This window comes from Cavia porcellus, unplaced genomic scaffold (assembly GCF_034190915.1).
Source record: "Cavia porcellus strain 051 isolate PalLab524CR breed Dunkin Hartley unplaced genomic scaffold, mCavPor4.1 scaffold_17, whole genome shotgun sequence".
NCBI lineage: Eukaryota > Metazoa > Chordata > Mammalia > Rodentia > Caviidae > Cavia > Cavia porcellus.
In genome coordinates, this window is record NW_026947500.1 from 58,815,128 (window position 1) to 58,832,938 (window position 17,811).

The 17,811-nt window shown below is 41.6% G+C and overlaps 2 pseudogenes; both read right to left on the minus strand.

Annotated features, from left to right (window-relative positions):
- Positions 1-700: 700 nt before the first annotated feature.
- Positions 701-1,633, minus strand: LOC100725646 (olfactory receptor 7A17-like; annotated as a pseudogene).
- A 3,347-nt stretch (positions 1,634-4,980) lies between these two features.
- LOC100725378 (olfactory receptor 7A17-like) lies at positions 4,981-17,785 on the minus strand (annotated as a pseudogene).
- Positions 17,786-17,811: the final 26 nt, after the last annotated feature.

The following is a 17,811-nucleotide window of genomic DNA, read 5'->3' on the forward strand; positions in this document are numbered from 1 at the left end:
CATGCTTGTTGTGGTGCAACTCTCAGTAGCCCAGAATGGAATGAGCCAAGGCGCCAATCAGAAGATGGGATGTGGATGAAATGAATACTCAGGGAGGTGGGTGACAGACAGATGGATAGAGAGGCAGATGCAACACGGGGAGACACAATGATTAGACAGACAGGCCGATGGCAGGTATATTGATTAACTGAATGACATATAAAACTAACAAAATGATGTCATTTGGTGAAAAAAGGGTGGAACGGGAGAGATTATGTTAAGAAAACTAAACCAGACTCAAAAGAAAAGTATGTCATGTTTTCCTCTCCTCAACGGAACTTCAAAAAGAAACGGATGTCATGAGAGGAGAAAGAAGACCAGGAGCAGAATAGGAATAGGAAAGGAATCGGGGGAAAGAGTGGGGGTCAGGACATGGAGAGTAATAAGAACAGTAACGCAGAGCAAAGCACATTGCTGCTCGGACGATTGTGCAGAAGGAAATGCCTTACAGTGTGTAATTGATCTGCACTAATAAAGGTAATTAATTAAAATCAAGCTGCTTATATCTTTAGAAACATTGAAATCAGAGTAACGGGAATTCCAAGTAAACCACGGCAATAGTGAGTTTCATTCTCCAGATGCACAAAGCATCCCAGCCTGAGGCCCGAGGTTTGGGTCCTGTGATGACAGAGATCTCTCAGGCCTGAGACAGCGGATTCTTTCAGAGTTTCCTTCCAAAGAGTCTCAACAGAGCCCTCTTGACATCTCTGTTCCTCAGGCTGTAGATGAAGGGGTTCAGCATGGGGGTGACCACTGTGTACATCACGGAGGCTGTGGTGCTCGAGTGTGAGGTGTGGGCTGAGACAGAACTGATGTACATACACGTCCAGGCCTGTGCCATACAATACAGAGACAGCCGAGAGGTGGGACGCACAGGTGGAGAGGGCTTTCTTCTTCCCCACAGCTGAGGACAGCCCATGGATGGAGGAAGCGATGTTGGCATAAGAACAAAGGATGCCAGTGAGGAAGCGGTAGCCAGCAGCATAGGGGCCAAATACATCAGGAGGTCATTCAGAAGGTTCTTGGAACAGGCAATCTGGGCCAATTAATTGAGTTCACAGAAGAAGTGTGGGATTTGGGGGTCAGTAGAAAAAGACAGCTGCAGAGCCATTAAACTTTGCAACAAAGTGTGCAGGACACTCAGAATCCAGGACCCCAAAATGAGGAAGCCACACTGCCAAGGATTCACAATGACCATGTAGCGGATGGGGTGACAGATGGCCACGAAGCAGTCATAGGCCATGATGGCCAGGAGGAAGTTATCCAGCTCTGCAAAGAGCAAGATAAAGGACATTTGGATGATGCAGCCTGCGTAGGTAATGACCTGGCTGTGTGTCTGGATGTTCACCAGCATCTTGGGCACAATGGTGGAGGTGAAGCCAACGTCTACAATGGACAGGTGGGAGAGGAAGAAGTACATGGGCGTGTGCAGGTGGGGGTCGGAGACGATGGCCAGGAGGATGAGCAGGTTCCCGAGCACCGTGGTCAGGTACATGGAGAGGAAGAGCCCATAGATGAGGGGCTGCAGCTCTGGGTCCTCTGAGAGTCCCAGAAGGAGAAATTCTGAAATTCTGGTGCTGTTTTCTATTTCCATATGGTGGATGCAACTATCAGGGAAAAAGAAAAGTCACATGAGTCCTCTTTGAGCAAAAGGGCATTACTAGTTTGGTTGAATTTCCACAAATTAAGTTTTGCAGTCTATGAATCCAATTGTATAATTTAAGGTCCCTTGGGGAAATCCCTCCTGCCATTCCTGATTGCAAATTTCTGTGCCTCTCTGAGGTTTCTCCCCCAAAATCAAGTCTTTTGTAGATTTCCTATGAAATTATTTCTCACAATTGAGGAATATATATGGGGTGATGACCATGTTGTATGACCTGTTTGGAAAATGATGAGCAGAAGCTGAAAACTAAAATTTCTACCTCCCAATGGTTGAGAAGATATGCAAACAAGAATATCATACATTATTGCTAGTTTTTGGTGAGGGATCGTGTAGATTTGCAAATGCATACTCACAGAAATCAATGTATTGAATATGTTTAACCTTTTAGATATCAATTATACCTCAACACGTGAACCTCTATTGGAAAACAGAGATGATCGTGTAACATGCAATGGGATCAAGGTTCCATAAAGAAAATAAAAGTTTTTAAAGAGAGAACAGACAGGAGATGGTGTGTGTGTGCCTGTGTGTCTGTATTTGCACACACAAGTGTATTATGCTAGACATGGAATCCTGGACCTTTTTCATGCTAACTAGGTTCTCCACCCCAACCTACAAAATTACTCCTAACCAAGAACTGCAGTGTGAACCTAACAAGAAGGGAATATTCTTGTGGTGATGATAGAAGATATAAGATGTGCCCTGTACAAGAACTTAACAGTCACAATAAATGTGCAATTGTAACGAGTTCTATTCATATACTTATTTAATAAGTGTGTTAGCATGGGGGAGTATATAATGTAAAAAACAAATCATAAGCTAAGGATTCACACAACAATGACTGTGTTATTTAAAGTAGTATAAGCATCCTGACTTTCAGTTGAATTTTACTCACACATAAAACAGAATGAACCTGAGTCATTTGAAGGACACTGGGTGATGTTGAGAACAAAGTAGAAAGAGAAATAAATCAGATCTAGAAAGGTAAATATCTTATATGATAAGCCCAATTAGAAATAAACAGTGAAATAAGGCAGAATTCTTGGAATAGGAGAAGGGGTGAAAAGGTATGGAGAGGGGAAAGAGGAAAAAACTATCAAGATAGGATTTCTGTTAACCTCCAGGGACATTATTCCACCCTGTACCACAGTGATTTCTAAGTTTTGCTATTTTTATGACTATGCATTGATTGCCCGTGTTAATAAAGTTCCCTGTGTTGTTGAACACATACATGAAGTATGCACTGCTTAACACAAATGAAAATCTAAAACATGTAAAACAGACATTAAAATCATAAGAACTTTTATGATAGGAATGTGGATTTCTAAGTCAAGATTATATTTCCAGAGAGCTGGAAACAATTTACTACCAGAAGAAGTCTAAAATACGTAGACAGAATATCACATAGCGTTATAATTTTTCCCTTCTGAAGATGTGGGTCCAAACACATTCTCACCCTGAAATGGTGAAACAGAAGGACAGCCTTCCAGAAGGTGATGACCCTGATATCGCAGAAGTGTGTCCACCCACAGAAAGTCAAAGATGCAATAAAGAAGAACAGAGTCGGAAAAAAAGTTGGGCTCATGTGCAAACTATGATTTCCAGCCTGAAACATACAGAAGAATCTTCACTAGGTTTTTATTAAAATGAAGGACTCATAATTATTGAATTCGTTCTTTCAGAAAAATGGGCAATGTGGGAATAATGTATATGACCCAAGACACATCCAACTCCAAAAAGTATACATTTTCATGCCCCGCAAATGCATCTGTACATACACAAAAAACGTGAAGATCAAAAGGTTTGTGAAGGGAAATTTTAAAACTCCAATTCTTCATTGGAAAACTACATTGGAAAACAAATCAAAAATCCTCCCGCAGAGTACGAGAGGGAAAGGCTGGCAGGGATGTTTTGTAATAAATAGAGAGGAGACTTCACTACCAAACTCTCAGCACATTTAGCCTCACAAGTGTTACAGTCACTGCAAAAGAAGGCTCTAGTCAAACCTTCCCACTTGCTAAATGGTTTCTATGTGAGTGCCCCGTGATGGAGATAAAGCTTGAAAAATGGGGTCCCAAGAACTGCTACTGCAAGATGTGACAGGGACAGGTATTTCCTCTGCATCTTTCCCATCAATGCAGAAACAAAGTCCACTCTATTTCAACTTAAGCACAACGATGACCTCGTTCCCTTTCATTTCCCTCCTAACCATCACCCCACTCACCTAAGCCCCTAACTGTCAGGTGCTTGGATTTACATTCCTTTCCTGGAGACACTGTTAGAGACAGGTGTCTCTTCTCTTTGAGATCCTGTTGCCTCCAAGCCATTGCTGACAATTAACCCAACTTAGTTAGATCTGTTTTAAGATCAGGAATTAACATTGCAGAGTTAATTGTTCAGCAGAGCAGCTAACAGCCACAGCAGGATCCACTGCAGTTTAGGTCAGGATGAATCCCAGGAGCCTTCACAGGCCCACTCGTGGGTCATGGGTTGCCTATCTTCCCCTGCCATCCCTACTGTGTTCCCAGACTGACCTGGATGCAGTCTTTAGGAGGAAGTTCTCAGGGCAGAAGTACAAGTCCTTCTTTGGATGGGTGAGTTGGGAACAGAAGCTCTGTCTCCCAAAAAGATGCAGCCAAACCAAAAGGGTGATTCCCCTACGTAAACCTGAGACCTCAATAAAAAACCACTAGTGCCCTTGGTGGCTCAGATCTGTAGACTCTGAGGAGCATCACAGGGAGGGTCTCGGCTGCCTATACCTGCTCGCGGGCCCTCACCTCTTGGTTACACCACCTCTAAATCCCTGATTGCCCATGGTGAACTTGCCTGGAAAGACATGTGATTATTCCTGCTGAGTCTGTGTCCTGTATCCCCGGTCTGTGGTCCAGGAGGACTACTTAGTGTTTCCCTCTCCGTTAACCCTCACGCCCTGCAGAGAAATGATCTCCTAGTGCATTATTCCCCCTTAGGGGTAGAGTGTGTTTTTAAGGTGGACACTGGGGAATCCTCCTGTGTGGCACTTCCTGGGTCTTCAAAGTCCTGACTTGTGATGTGTAGAAAGCTCCTGACACCTCCAGAAAATCCCTGTGCTGAGCTGAGCTGGCAGGGTTCTTTCACTCTCAGTCTCGTGACAGAGTTCACACAGCACAGACAGCAGATCTTCTCCAGAGTTGAGTAAACTTAACTGGTAAATCTCTGAGTTACATCCTTTGCCTTCAATTTTGTAATTCCAAAGGCCTCTAAAATGCTATCGAATTATTTTTTTAGAAAGGGTCCTGCTATAGTTCAGGCTGCAGGGAAACCTTTGCTTTCAGTTTCCCTCTGGAAAGTCTTTTCAGAGCTCTCTTGATATCTTCGTTCCTCAGACCTTAGATGAAGGGGTTCAGCATGGGGTTGAATACGGTGTACATCACCGAGGCTGTTGCACTTCAGTGTGAGCTGTGGGTGGCAGCAGAGCTAAGGTACATACCTAGATCTGAGCAATAAAATAAGGAGACCACTGCGAGGTGAGATGCGCAGGTGGAAAAGGCTTTATGCCCCCCTGAGCTGAAGAGATGGCACACATGGAGGAGACGATTTTAGGGTAAGAGTACAGGATGCCAGGCAGGGAGCCAGTTCCCAACAGCACAGGTACCAAATGCACCACAAGGTCATTGAGGACATTCTAAGCACAGGCAAGCTGGGCCACCTGATTGGGTTCACAGGAAAAGTATGGGATTTCCAGCTCCGTGCGGAAGGACAGACGCAGCACCACGAGGCTTTGGAACAAGGCATACAGGATGCTCACCATCCAGGACACCAGCACCAGCACCACACAGAGCAATGGGTGCATGACGACCATGCAACGCAGGGGGTGACACATGGCCATGAAGCGGTCATAGGCCATGACAGCCAGGAGGAAGCTGTCCAGCTCTGCAAAGAGCAAGAAAAAGGACATCTGGGCAATGCAGCCTGTGTAGGTAATGACCTGGCTGTGGGTCTGGATATTCACCAGCGTCCTGGGCACAGTGGTGGAGGTGAAGCCGATGTCCACAGAGGACAGGTTGGAGAGGAACAAGCACATGGGCCTGTGCAGGTGGGGGTCGGAGAGGATGGCCAGGAGGATGAAGAGGTTCCCGAGCACCATCGTCAGGTATATGGAGAGGAAGAGCCCGTAGATGAGGGGCTGAAGCTCTGGGTCCTCCTAGAGTCTCAGAAGGAGAAATTCTGAAATTCTGGTGCTGTTTCCTGCTTCCTCATGGTGGATGCAACTACAATAAAACAGAAAAAGTAACATCAGTACTGTCCACACCAATGCACGCCACTCATGTAAGTTGAAATGATCCAATTTATATTTTCTGGTCTATAAATTAATTCCCTAACACTCTCTTATCATCTATTCCCTCTATAGCATGCCTAGTGCCATTCCCGGTTCAGAATGTCTGTCCCACTTTAAATCTTGTCCCCAGGAAGTCATGTGATGTCCGTTAATGCTGGGGACCTATTTCTTACACTGCAGGAATGGATCCCAATGGTGTATTCTGGGCCATGACTCTAGACTGCTGCAAAGCAAAAGTTTTCACATTCCAATGATGGCTGAAATACATGCAAGTGAGGAATGCACGTGCCTATTTATTGTTTTGCTAAAGATGTTACATACATTTGCAAATACTCACCAGCAGGCACACATTAGCCAAATCTGAAGCATATCTTAATAAAGCAGTGTCTAAAAAGAATAATCATGTGCTTTGCCAGATGTGAAATAACCACAGAGAAAGCAAAAACAGATATATTAGAGCATCCTCTTGCATGCCTGGGGTCCCTCGTGTGGATCCCGGGACACCATGGGTGCTGGATAGGCTCTGCCTTTAGTCCTTACACCAACCCCCAGGTGGCATTTGGCACAGGTGTCTAGGCCAGAACAACAGAGGAGGTGACATTTAAACAGAGAGCCTGAGAAGACGAGGCAGGAGCCAGGAGGGTCTCTGCAGAAATGTTCCCTGCACAGGGAGAAGCTGGGGCAGCAGCCCCATGGAGGGCACTCGGGAAAGGTGTTCAGGGACTTCAGGGATCCAGCATGTGGAGGTCAGGAAGAGAGAGGTAGGTGAGGGAGAGGGTGTCTGAGGTCACTGGGTGATGGGCTGATACTGAAACTGCAGGACACGGGGAACTTTGACCAAGTCTGTAACTCATGTTGCCTGCGCACTCAAGTGGAAACTCTCCTGGCCACCATGGATGGCTGCTTTCTCCCTCTGTGCTATCACCTTGCAAGAGCCCAGTGGTCCAGGGGGTGAGGACTCTGCACACACCAGCATCCCCACCCTGGGCCTGTGTACCAGTGAACTGGGAGACGGTCTCCGCACTGTGTACCAGTGAACTGGGAGACGGGGCCCAGAATTTTCATTTTGTCAACCTCCAGTAAAGAAAAACCATGGGCTATAGCTGAATAATACTCCATTGTATAGAAATACCACAACTTTTTTATCCATTCCTCAGTTGATGGACACTTGAGTTGTTTCCAAGATCTGGCGATTACAAATTGTGCTGCTATAAACATAGGTGCACATATATCACTGTGGTATAATGCTTTCAGTTCTTCTGGGAATATGCCCAGAAGTGGAATAGCTGGAATAAATGGGATTTCCAATCCCAACTTTTTGAGAAATCTCCAGACAGACCTCCACAAAGGCTGTACCAGTCTACACTCCCACCAACAGTGCAGGAGAGTTCCTTTTTCCCCACAGCCTCTCCAGCATTTGTTGTTGTTGGTTTTCTTGATCCTGGCCATTCTTTCAGGAGTGAGATGGTATCTCAGTGTGGTTTTAATTTGCAGCTATAAAGAAGGATCACATTGAGATATTTATCAATAAATGGGCGCAGCTTGAGACCATACTCATAAGTGAAATAAATCAATCTTACATGTGTGAATACCGAATAGTTTCCCTAATGTAAGTAATGATTCAAATATATAAAAATATGTGGTAATCATGATTCCCCATTATGTGGCCTTGAAGCCTTATAAAGTTTTCACTTATTAATTGGAAAGGCTTTATTCTGGGCTTCTTGATATGGAAATATTTGAAGCTATAGTGTATGAAGCTTTATCCAAATATTTCAAGGAAAAAGACAGACACTATGGTAACTACTATTAAGTCGGGTTATTTGGTGGTGAAGCACTAGGTTGCTGAAACAGTCATGCTTTGACCTGTATTGTTATATTGTTATGTCCTGTTTTATCTCAAAATTTTGTTGTAAAAAAGAGAGGGTAAAAAAAGAGCTCTAATGGATATAATAGCAAGTGTGTTTAGGGGTGTTAAATGGCTGACCATATTAATGTTTTTGGTTGGATCATTGAACACAGCTGTTTGCAGTCTCACTGTTTGAATGTCCACTTTGTATTCTTTGATACTGTGATTTGAGCAACTGTTTCTAAGATGATAATATGTAATCTATTAACTGGTGATTTCTTACTGTTTTTTTTTTTTTGTAGTTCTGTATTACGTGTACCCTTACACCGCTTTGTTTTGTTTTGTGTTATTCTTTTTTTCCTTTTAAATAAAATTAAAAAAAAAAAAGAAAAACCACGGGCTAATTTCATTTCACTTTTAAGCCTCTACTGTCAATTGACAGAGACACACACCCCAAAAATTAGTCCCATAAATACAGTGTGGACAAGGAGAGGAATGAAATGAATTCAAGCAGAGGCTGAGAGGAAGAAAAATTCTTCCTGGATGTTTGCAAAATTTCAACCAAGGTTCTGGGTGTCATGCAAAAACCAGCAGTTAAAATAGGCCTCTATCTTCTCAAAGCTGTGGAATCTCTGTGCTTTCCCCCACCATTTAAGAAGGACTTCAAGACAAAAAATTTCCAAGGAGAATAAACAAAAAATTGAGCAAAAATAAAATCTATACAAATGAAAACAAAATTTGAGCACATTTTTGTGTGAACAAAACTTTTTTTTTTTTTTTTTTTTTTTTTTGCCCTGGGAATTGAACCCACAACCTCATGCTTTTCAGACAGGAGCTGTGACCCTGAGTTTTATCCCCGGCCCTGAAACATTTTTCCTTACATGTATTCTTTATGTATCTGACCATGCAGTTTTGATACAGCCCACTGGTGACTGAGGCAGGTCCTCATCTCTATTTTATTCATATATAATTTGGGATGCAGAACGAATGGAATCAGCAAGGCCTGCAGGGCGTCTCCTAAAGGCATCTGTTCTTTGTGATTTGGGGGCTTTCAGTTCTATTTTTAAGCTGATCCCGCAGTGCTCCCGTGCCCTCTTTAGGGTCTCTGCCCAAGATTCGGCTCTCTGCCCAGGACAGTCTTTACAATGTCACGCACACATCATGCCCATGACACTGTGACCTTCTAGTTTCTGCCTGGGGCTTTGGGGTCGTTCACAAATGGTTCACTGTGCTCCATCTATGCCGTTATGTTACGGCACCCCAATGGGTAGAGCGGTCACCTGTGTTCTTCAGCTCTGTGTTTTCACAAAGCAATGGAAATGTGAGACACGCAGAAACAAGCTTAAGGCGATGAGCAGAGACGTGAAAGAGCCAGGTTAGAGCTGATTCAGAATAAGTGTGCCACATAAACTGTCTGCAGCCTCAAACCCACTGAGATGGGGCCGTGCAGATGGAGCACCTTCCTAACACGTGTGAGACTCTGGGTTCTCCTAGTGCCGCAGTTCTTCTTAAAAAATGACGTGAAACACATTAGAAAATATTAATGCCAACTAACAATGACATTAATGCAAGCTGTAAAATATTAACATATTTAAATATATTTACTTAATCTATTAACATATTTTACATTTAATATATTATACTATATTATTATATACATATTTTGTATTTAAATATCTTTAAATATTAATGTGATGATCCTATGATTCTGGCTTGTCATAAATGGTGCTATTATTTATTGAAAAAAGCACCAATTGAATCTCCATCTGCCAGGCATTTAACATGTACAAAGTTTACATTTCAGTGTAAGAAAACCAGAGAGGCCTATGAGCCTCAAACGAGTGCTTTGAAAAATATGACTCATCCATTTTTGTTGTAAGATAAAATTTCCAAAAACTTCTTTCTCTGCATCTTTCTCATCAATACGGAAACACAGGTCTCATCTTAAACATAAACTACACTCTGGTTAGACAACATTTCCCTCCTCAGTAACTTTCCATTTGTCTCCTCATCTTAGCTGTAAAACCCTCTGGGCTTTCATCTTGGGTACCAGCTTCAATAAAGCGCTTCTTTTTCTTTTTTGGATGATGTCTTGCCTCGTTTTTCAGGTATATCATTGGGGTGCAACATCAGGAAATATGATACTCGAGGGTGTGGGGAGCAGCAGAGACCCCTCCTGGGCTCAGCCACCTGCTGAGTGAACTTGATCAAGTCACTGTTCCGAGTCTCTTCTTCACCTATGAAAAAGCTGATGGAAATACAAAGCACACGAGGTTTCTGCCATTAAGGATGGCTCTTGGACTGGATATTGAAGTCAGGACATCTCTTTACCCATACCAGTGAAGAGCAGAAACTTCTGGCTACGCACCCTTATATCTAGCTGGCTACTTACATATTTATCAGAATTTTATTAAATGTCCTTGTTATGTTAAAGCCCCTCCCCTGAGACCTAAAAGCCCAGAAGAACAAGACAGAAGATTTCTCGTTTTCCATAGTTTATAGAAAAATAGTGAGTAAAATAGGTTCAGTTAGTGCTAGGAGCTACAAAGAAATTAAGTACAAGGTGATACGATAAAGGTGCACCCTAAAGCAGCATGTGTGCATAGTCTTTGTGCACATGCACGTGGTACATGTGTGTGTATTGCAGTGTTTTGGACTCTTGTCAAGTGGCAAAATTGGGGAGTGAGCTGAATCCTGAGTATTGAGTCATCATTTCCACGGCAGGGGAGCTAGCCATTACTAGGCACAGATTGATTAGGTAAGGCACAGTGTCTCACCAAAGATACGTAGATTGACCTGCGAGCCTCCTTTAGAGAGAGGGAGTAGGTGGTGCTCATCAGTCTTTGTCTGGGGATTGAGAACTAAAACAGGAAAGAACTTTTACCTTGGCAGAGGTGATTGAAGAGGCTGTGTGCAGACTAAAAGATCTGGATGGTCAGAAAATAGGAGTAGGCTAAGGAAGTCAGATTGGGGCTCCATCTGGCATCTGACTGGATGGCAGAATTATTTACTGTCTCCCATCTCCTCCCTCCCCAGTGCTTTAGAGTGAACCCAAGTGTTTATGCAGGCAAATGGTCTACCTCTGAGCCACTGGTCCTGCCAGGAATTATTCTATTTCTCTTTTTAATTAATGAATTTTATTGGTACATTTTAGATATGCATAATGCTAACCTTCATGGTGTGGAATTTGTGTCTGTATGTGATACAACTTGATTCTTTTTTCCTCTTTCCCTCTCTTCCCTTCAGCTGCTCATCTTTTCCTTATTTACAAAAGCTTTGTTTTCATTTTTCCTTCTATTCTGCCTTTTTTCTACTCCCAATCCTCTCCCTAGTTCCCCTTCTCATTTGAATATTTTCTTCCTATTTCACAATATCTAATACACATTTCAATCCAAGTATAAATATACACTTTCAGTTTCTCACAACGTATAAACAGTGCAATATTTGAGCACGTGTGTCTGATTAATTTCACTTAAGACTATAGTCTCAGCGTTCATCCATTACGTAGAAATTTCTCAAGCTTACCCTTTTTATGGCTGAGTAGCGCTCCTTTATATTTAAAAAAAAAGCCCATACCTTCTGTATCCCTTCATCAGCTGATGGGCATTTGCCTTGTTTCCAAGATTTAATTATTACCAATTGCTACTCTAGACATGAGCATGCATATATTGCTGTGGTGATTCTTTTAATTCTTTTGGGAAGATACCAAGAAGAGGGAAACCTGGGATAAATGGAACCTGTAGACCTAGGTTTTGAGAAATTTCCACACTGATTTCCACAGTAGTTATACCAGTCTACATTCCCACCAGTAGGACATACGGGCTGCTTTTTCCCCACAGGCCTTCCAGCATTTGTTATTTGTTGATTTCTTGACAATAGCCACATTTTCTTGACAGTAATGAGATGGAATCTCAGTGTTTTTTTAATTTGCATCTTTCAAGTGACCAGTGATCTTGAACCTTTTTTACGTGTAGTTATTTGCCATTTGTGTTTCTTGGTCTGAGAAGTGTATCTTCATTTCAGATGCCGATTTTTAGATTGGGGCTTTAAATTTGAAGGGTCGGATTTTATTTGGGTTCTTTATATATTCTCAACATTAGTTGTTTGTCTGAGGAACAGATGATAAAATTTTTTCCATGTCTGTGGGTTGTCTGTTTACTCTGTTGGTGGTGATTTATTTTGCTGTGCTAAACTTTTTAGTATGATAGGATCCCAGTTGTTGATTGTTTTGTGAATTTTACTGTGAGATTAGAGTTTTGTTCATTAAGTATTTGCCTACACCTTTGTCTTCAGGATTTCTACTTATTATCTCTTACAGCAAGTTTAGTGTTTCTTTTAATATTTAGATCTTTGGGGATGGGGCAGCATAAGCGCCTGCCTTGCAAGCAGGCGGTCCTGAGTTCGATCCCCAGTACCGATAAAAAGAAAAAAGAAAAAAAATTTAGATCTTTGATCCATGTGATTTTAATTTTAGTGCATGGTGAGAGAGATATGGATCTAGTTTTAGTCTTTGGCATGTGGAAAAGCCAGCTTCCCTCCCCCCCGCCACTATTTATTAAAGAGGCTTTCTTTCAATGATTGTTTGAACATTTTGTGAAACATTATGGTTTAGTTTGTTCAGAATTGTTTCTATATTCTCTGTGCTGTTCCACTGATCCTGGGTTCTGCTTTTCTTTTGTTGTTATTTTTTATTTATGTATATATTTATTTTTGCTTAGTTTTCCTTCTCTTCTCAGTATTGTGCTGTTTTTTTCACAGTAGCTCTGAAGTATAAGTTCAAGCCAGAGATTGTAATGCCACCTGCCTTGCTTTTGTTGTCCAGGTTTCCTTTTGCTATTCTATGTCTCTTCTGGTTCCAAATCAATTTTAGAAATGTTTGCTCTAACTCTGTGAGGTATGCTGTAGGTATTTTCACCAGGATTACATTAAATCCGTATAGCAGTTTTGGGAGTATGTGCAGTTTCACTATATTGGTTCTTACCCCCAGAATAAGGAATAGGCTTCCATGTTCTGACATCCTCTTCAGTCTCCCTTTTACAACTACTGCAATTTTGGGTGGTAAGTTCTTTTACTTCTTTCATTTGGTTAATTCCTAATTTTTGAATGCTATTGCAAAAGATATTATGTGTCTAATTTTTCTCTCTGATTTCATTATTTGGATATAGGAATACAATGAATTTTTAACCAAGATGTGGTACAAAATTTGGTTTTTAAATCTAGGTGTCTTTTGGTGGACATTTTGGTGTTGTCTATGTAGAGTATCATGCCATGCACAAATAATTATTTATTCCTTTTCCATCTTTATTCCTTTTATGTATTTCCCTTCTCTGTTTTCTCTGGCCATTATTTCCAGAACAACATTGAGCAGGAGTAGTGATAGGGGACATCCTTGTCTTGTTCTTGATTTTAGAGTGACAGCTTTCAATTTTTGTCCATTTAGTATGATGCTGGCTGTTGGTTTGTCATAGCTGGCTTTTAACTAATTGAGATAAAGGTGATGTATTCCAATGTTCTATAGGGTTTTTATCATGAATGGGTATGGGAATTTGGACCCTATGGTCTGAGAGTATGCATGGAATAATTTCAGTTCCTTTGCATGTACTTAAGCGTATTCTGTGGGTTAATATGCGTTCTGTTTTGGATACCATAACATCCCATGCATAGCTGAGAAAAATGTGTATTATGATGTTGTAGGATGGAACACTCTATACATATCTACTGAATCCATTTGTTCACAGGTTTGGTTCACTTCTGATACTTCTTTGTTGATTTCTTATCTAGTTGATGTGCCTATTTTTGTCTGTGGGGTATTATGATCCCCTGTTACTATGATTATTCATGTCTGTTAATATGTTTTAATATAGTTGGATGCACTGGCATTTGGTACATGCATATTTATGATCTTTCCCTCTTGCAGTTTTCTCTTAGCAAGTATGTAGTGCCTTCTTTGTCTCATTTGATCAGTCTTGGCTTGAAGTTCACTGTCTACAAATAAACTAGTTACTTGTGCCTTTTTCTGGGTTCGTTTTTCATCCTTTGAATTTCAGTCTCTTTTTTTTATTGGTACTAGGGATCGAACTCATGACCGCCTGCTTGCAAGGCAGGTGCTTATGCCGCTGAGCTAAATCTCCAGCCCCTTAGTCTCTCTCTCTCTCTCTCTTTTTTTTGTCTTTTTCGTTTTTATCGGTACCAGGGATCGAACTCAACAACTGCCTGCTTGCAAGGCAGGCACTTATGCTGCTGAGCTAAATCCCCAGCCCCCTTGAATTTCAGTCCCTTGATTGCTTTTTGAGTTTAAATGTGTTTCTTGTATGCAACATATTGTTGGATCTTTTTGTTCATCCATTTTGCCCCACTCTGCTTCTTTTGAATGGTGAATTGAGGCCATTTACATTGATAGTTATAAGTGATATGTATTGATTTATCCTGTTGCATTTTCCTGTTGTTGGCTCCTTACCATTCCCCTCTGTTTAACTGATTGCCTTTCCTGGTGGTTTCTTATCGTTGGTGTTCTTGGAATTGTACTCTTGTCTCTTTCTAAAATATTTTTCAGAATATTTTGTAGAGCTAGTTTAGTGATCATGAATTTCTTCAGTTCTTTGTCGTGGAAGTATCTTATTTCTTTATCAACTTTGAAAGATAGCTTTGCGGGATATATCAGTCTGGGTTGGAGGTTGTTTTCTTTTGGGTCCTGAAATACTTCACTCCGAGCTTTCCTTGACTTAAGGGTTTGTACTGAAGTCTTCTGTGATTCTGACGGTCTTCCTTTATAGTTGATTTGTTTTTCTCTTAACAGCTTCTAGTATTGTATATTGTGCTGAATTTCTTGAATCTTGACTATTATATGCCTTAGGTTACGTTTTGTTTACTTGTTTTTGCTTGTTTGGTTTTAGTTTTTGGTACAGGGTCTTGCTTCTAGTGTAGAATGACTTTGAACTCACTATGTAGCCCAGGCTGGCCTTGAACTCATGGTGATTCTCCTACCTCCTGATCGCTGTAACTCTGGGTGTGTGTTACCATGTCTGACTTGGCTAGATTTTTTAAATCATGGCTAATTGGAATTGTATATGCCTATTATTTGTGTTTCAAATTGTTTTTCATGTTTGGGAAGTTTTCTGCCATTACTTTGGTAAATAGTTTTTTTTTTTAATCTTATTTGGAGTATCTCCTGAGTTGCCATTGACTCTGTTCAATCTTACTTTATTCTTCTTTGAAGCACCTACCAGCTGGTGGATTGATTTTTCGTGATCCCTTTCTATTGTTAACAAATCTTTCTTTTCATGGTCACAGACCAAAATTCTGTTTTCTAGATTTGGTATTCTTTCCTCACATTGTCTCATGCCCCTGTGTATCTTTTAAATGGAATTTTTAATCTCATAGGCATCTATGTGAATCTGTTTTATGGTTTTCATTTTTTTCCTTATATGGGGAATTTATGGTTTCCATCATTTTCCTGAACTTCTCTATATTTTTTATGTATATCTTCTCTAGAATCACTAATTATGCCCTTCATTATGCCCATCATCTCTGAAGTCATCTGAGAAATTATTTCTGATTTGACTTTTTCCTAGAGCCTCATTCATCTGCTTTGTTCCTTTTACTGATACCACTTCAGAGAGTCCAGAAAGGCTGCTTTTGAATTGTTCTGCTTCATCATCCCTTGGATTTGCCTTTGGGGAACTGCTGAGCAGGAGTTGATTCTGGCTTCTGTGTCTTCTCATTTTGTTTATTATTTCAGTATAATTCATGCATTGATGCTTGTAAATTCTGTGGTAAGCATCTTTATTTCTATTCTCAAGAACTCTTAAGAAATGACTGCTTCTTAGAGATGTCTTCAAATTATAGCTGACTTTTGGGTGTTGAATGTGTTGTAAAATTCTACTGCTCAAATTATTGGGGATGAGAAGTTGCTGCCTACTTGGGCTACTAGCTTGTGGTTCTTTGGCACTGGCCTGTAGTATTGTTTATGATCCTCAGGTAGTCTCATTCTTGGCATATATGGAAGAACAAATAATTAGACCAGTTTTGTCACCTTGGGTAAAGTAGTACAATGAGTAATAATTCCATCCTACACCCCCTAAAAAATGATAGCCTTTGGGCCAGGGATGTAGCTCTGTGGCACATGTGCCTGTCTAGAAAATGACGACCTTCATAACTATTGATTTACAACCTTTATACATATGAACAGAACTTGTAGTTACCGGGGCTGGGGATTTAGCTCAGCGGCATAAGTGCCTGCCTTGCAAGCAGACAGTCGTGAGTTCGATTCCTGGTACCGATAAAAAGGAAAAAGACCAAAAACAAACAAACAAGCAAACAAACAAACAAACAAACAAAAAACCAAAAGAACTTGTAGTTACCTAAGCAAATCTAAAAGAAACGAGAAAATTCTGTACAGTACATAGTGCCTTAAAAGGCAATTTTATCCTCAGGAAAGAAAATTAAAAACGAGTTAAAGAGAAAAAACAGAGCAAGAAGAGAAGAGAAAGGGATTAGAAGCAAGGCTGGAGGACAAAGAAAGATTTGGGAGACTGGTGAAGAGCCCAGGAGGGAATGGAAGAAAGACAGGTACAGTGGAAAAGAAACAAAAACCAAGTAGTATAAAAACAGGAACAATCAATCAAGAAAGAGAGCAAAAATAATAAAAATATAAAAATTTAAAAAAAATTAAAAAGCAAAGGAAGGAACATAGAAATAAGGGGCCAGAGAGAGCCCATATCCATGCTGACTGATCCCAGCAAACCAGCAGTAGAATTACGGTGGTGGTGAATAATCCCAGCAGGCCTGGGCCTTTAGTTCCCTGAAGTTCAGACTACTTCTGCATTCTGGCTATGGCTTGGACCTGGTTTTCAGCCCACTACACCCCAAATGACTGCTGCTGACTTGAACTCTGCTCCCTGGACCAACTTGAGCATGGCTGCGCTTCACTCTGACACTTGCAGCCACTAGATGGCGCCAGGCCTCCAGGTGTTCTGAGTTGTGACTTCTGTTGGCCCTTTCCTGAAAGGCTGCTGACCAGTCATCCTTTCCTGGGGGACGTCTGAACCTGAATGACTCCCAGCCCCTGCAGTCCACAGCATGCACTGCTCTGTTCTCTCAGTGTGTTTCTCCATGGAAGCCCCTGGGGTGACCGGTAGTCCCTGTGCCTCTGGGGGTCCAAGCCGCCCCTCGTTTTCCCAGAACAACTTGGGCTAAGGGAGAAAACAGTGCTTGCCACCTCCCTGCTCTGCATTGTGGTCCCCTCTTCATTCTCCTCGTAGTCTGTAATTCTCACCTCAGATCCTTTCAGGGTCCCAGGAACCCACTTCCCTCCTCCTCATCCTCTTCACATTGCTGTATTGTGGTGTCCGGATTTCAAATATTGTAGAGGCCGTTTCTCTGCTGCTCACCACTCTACCATCCTCCTGGATGTGCAGCAGTTCTTTAATTTCTATATATATTGCCCTCAAACAGCTGCATTGTATTGTAGAGACCAATAGAATAAAGATGTATTAATAGAATGGGTTCTAGACTTTTAAATATATATACTGAGAAGAGATGGACCTCTCATCTATGTTAGAGATATTACTTCCTAAAAGTGAGCAGTGGGAAGCAAAATAGAAGAACCGGTCCGCAGAATGGTAATCAGAGGAGGAAAGAATGTGCAAGGCTTGCAGGGAAAATTTCAGAAGAGGAGAGAAAAGATGAAATGAAGCCTTGAGCCCTTGCTTGGCTGGGGAGGACAAACACTGAGAGGTAGGACTGTGACTGTCACTTGCCTCTTCTGGACAAGCCTTGTTGGTGACTCTGCTGGTGCCGAGGTTTCATGGGCCTTCCCTCCAGGAGAAGGCGAGGCAGTTTGGGTCTGCAGGGGCCACGTGGCTGAGCCTGTGAGGAGATGCTGCAGAGGACTCACCAGCGCCAGCCTTGATCCCATGGCACCGTCTTTCTGCAGAAAATTAT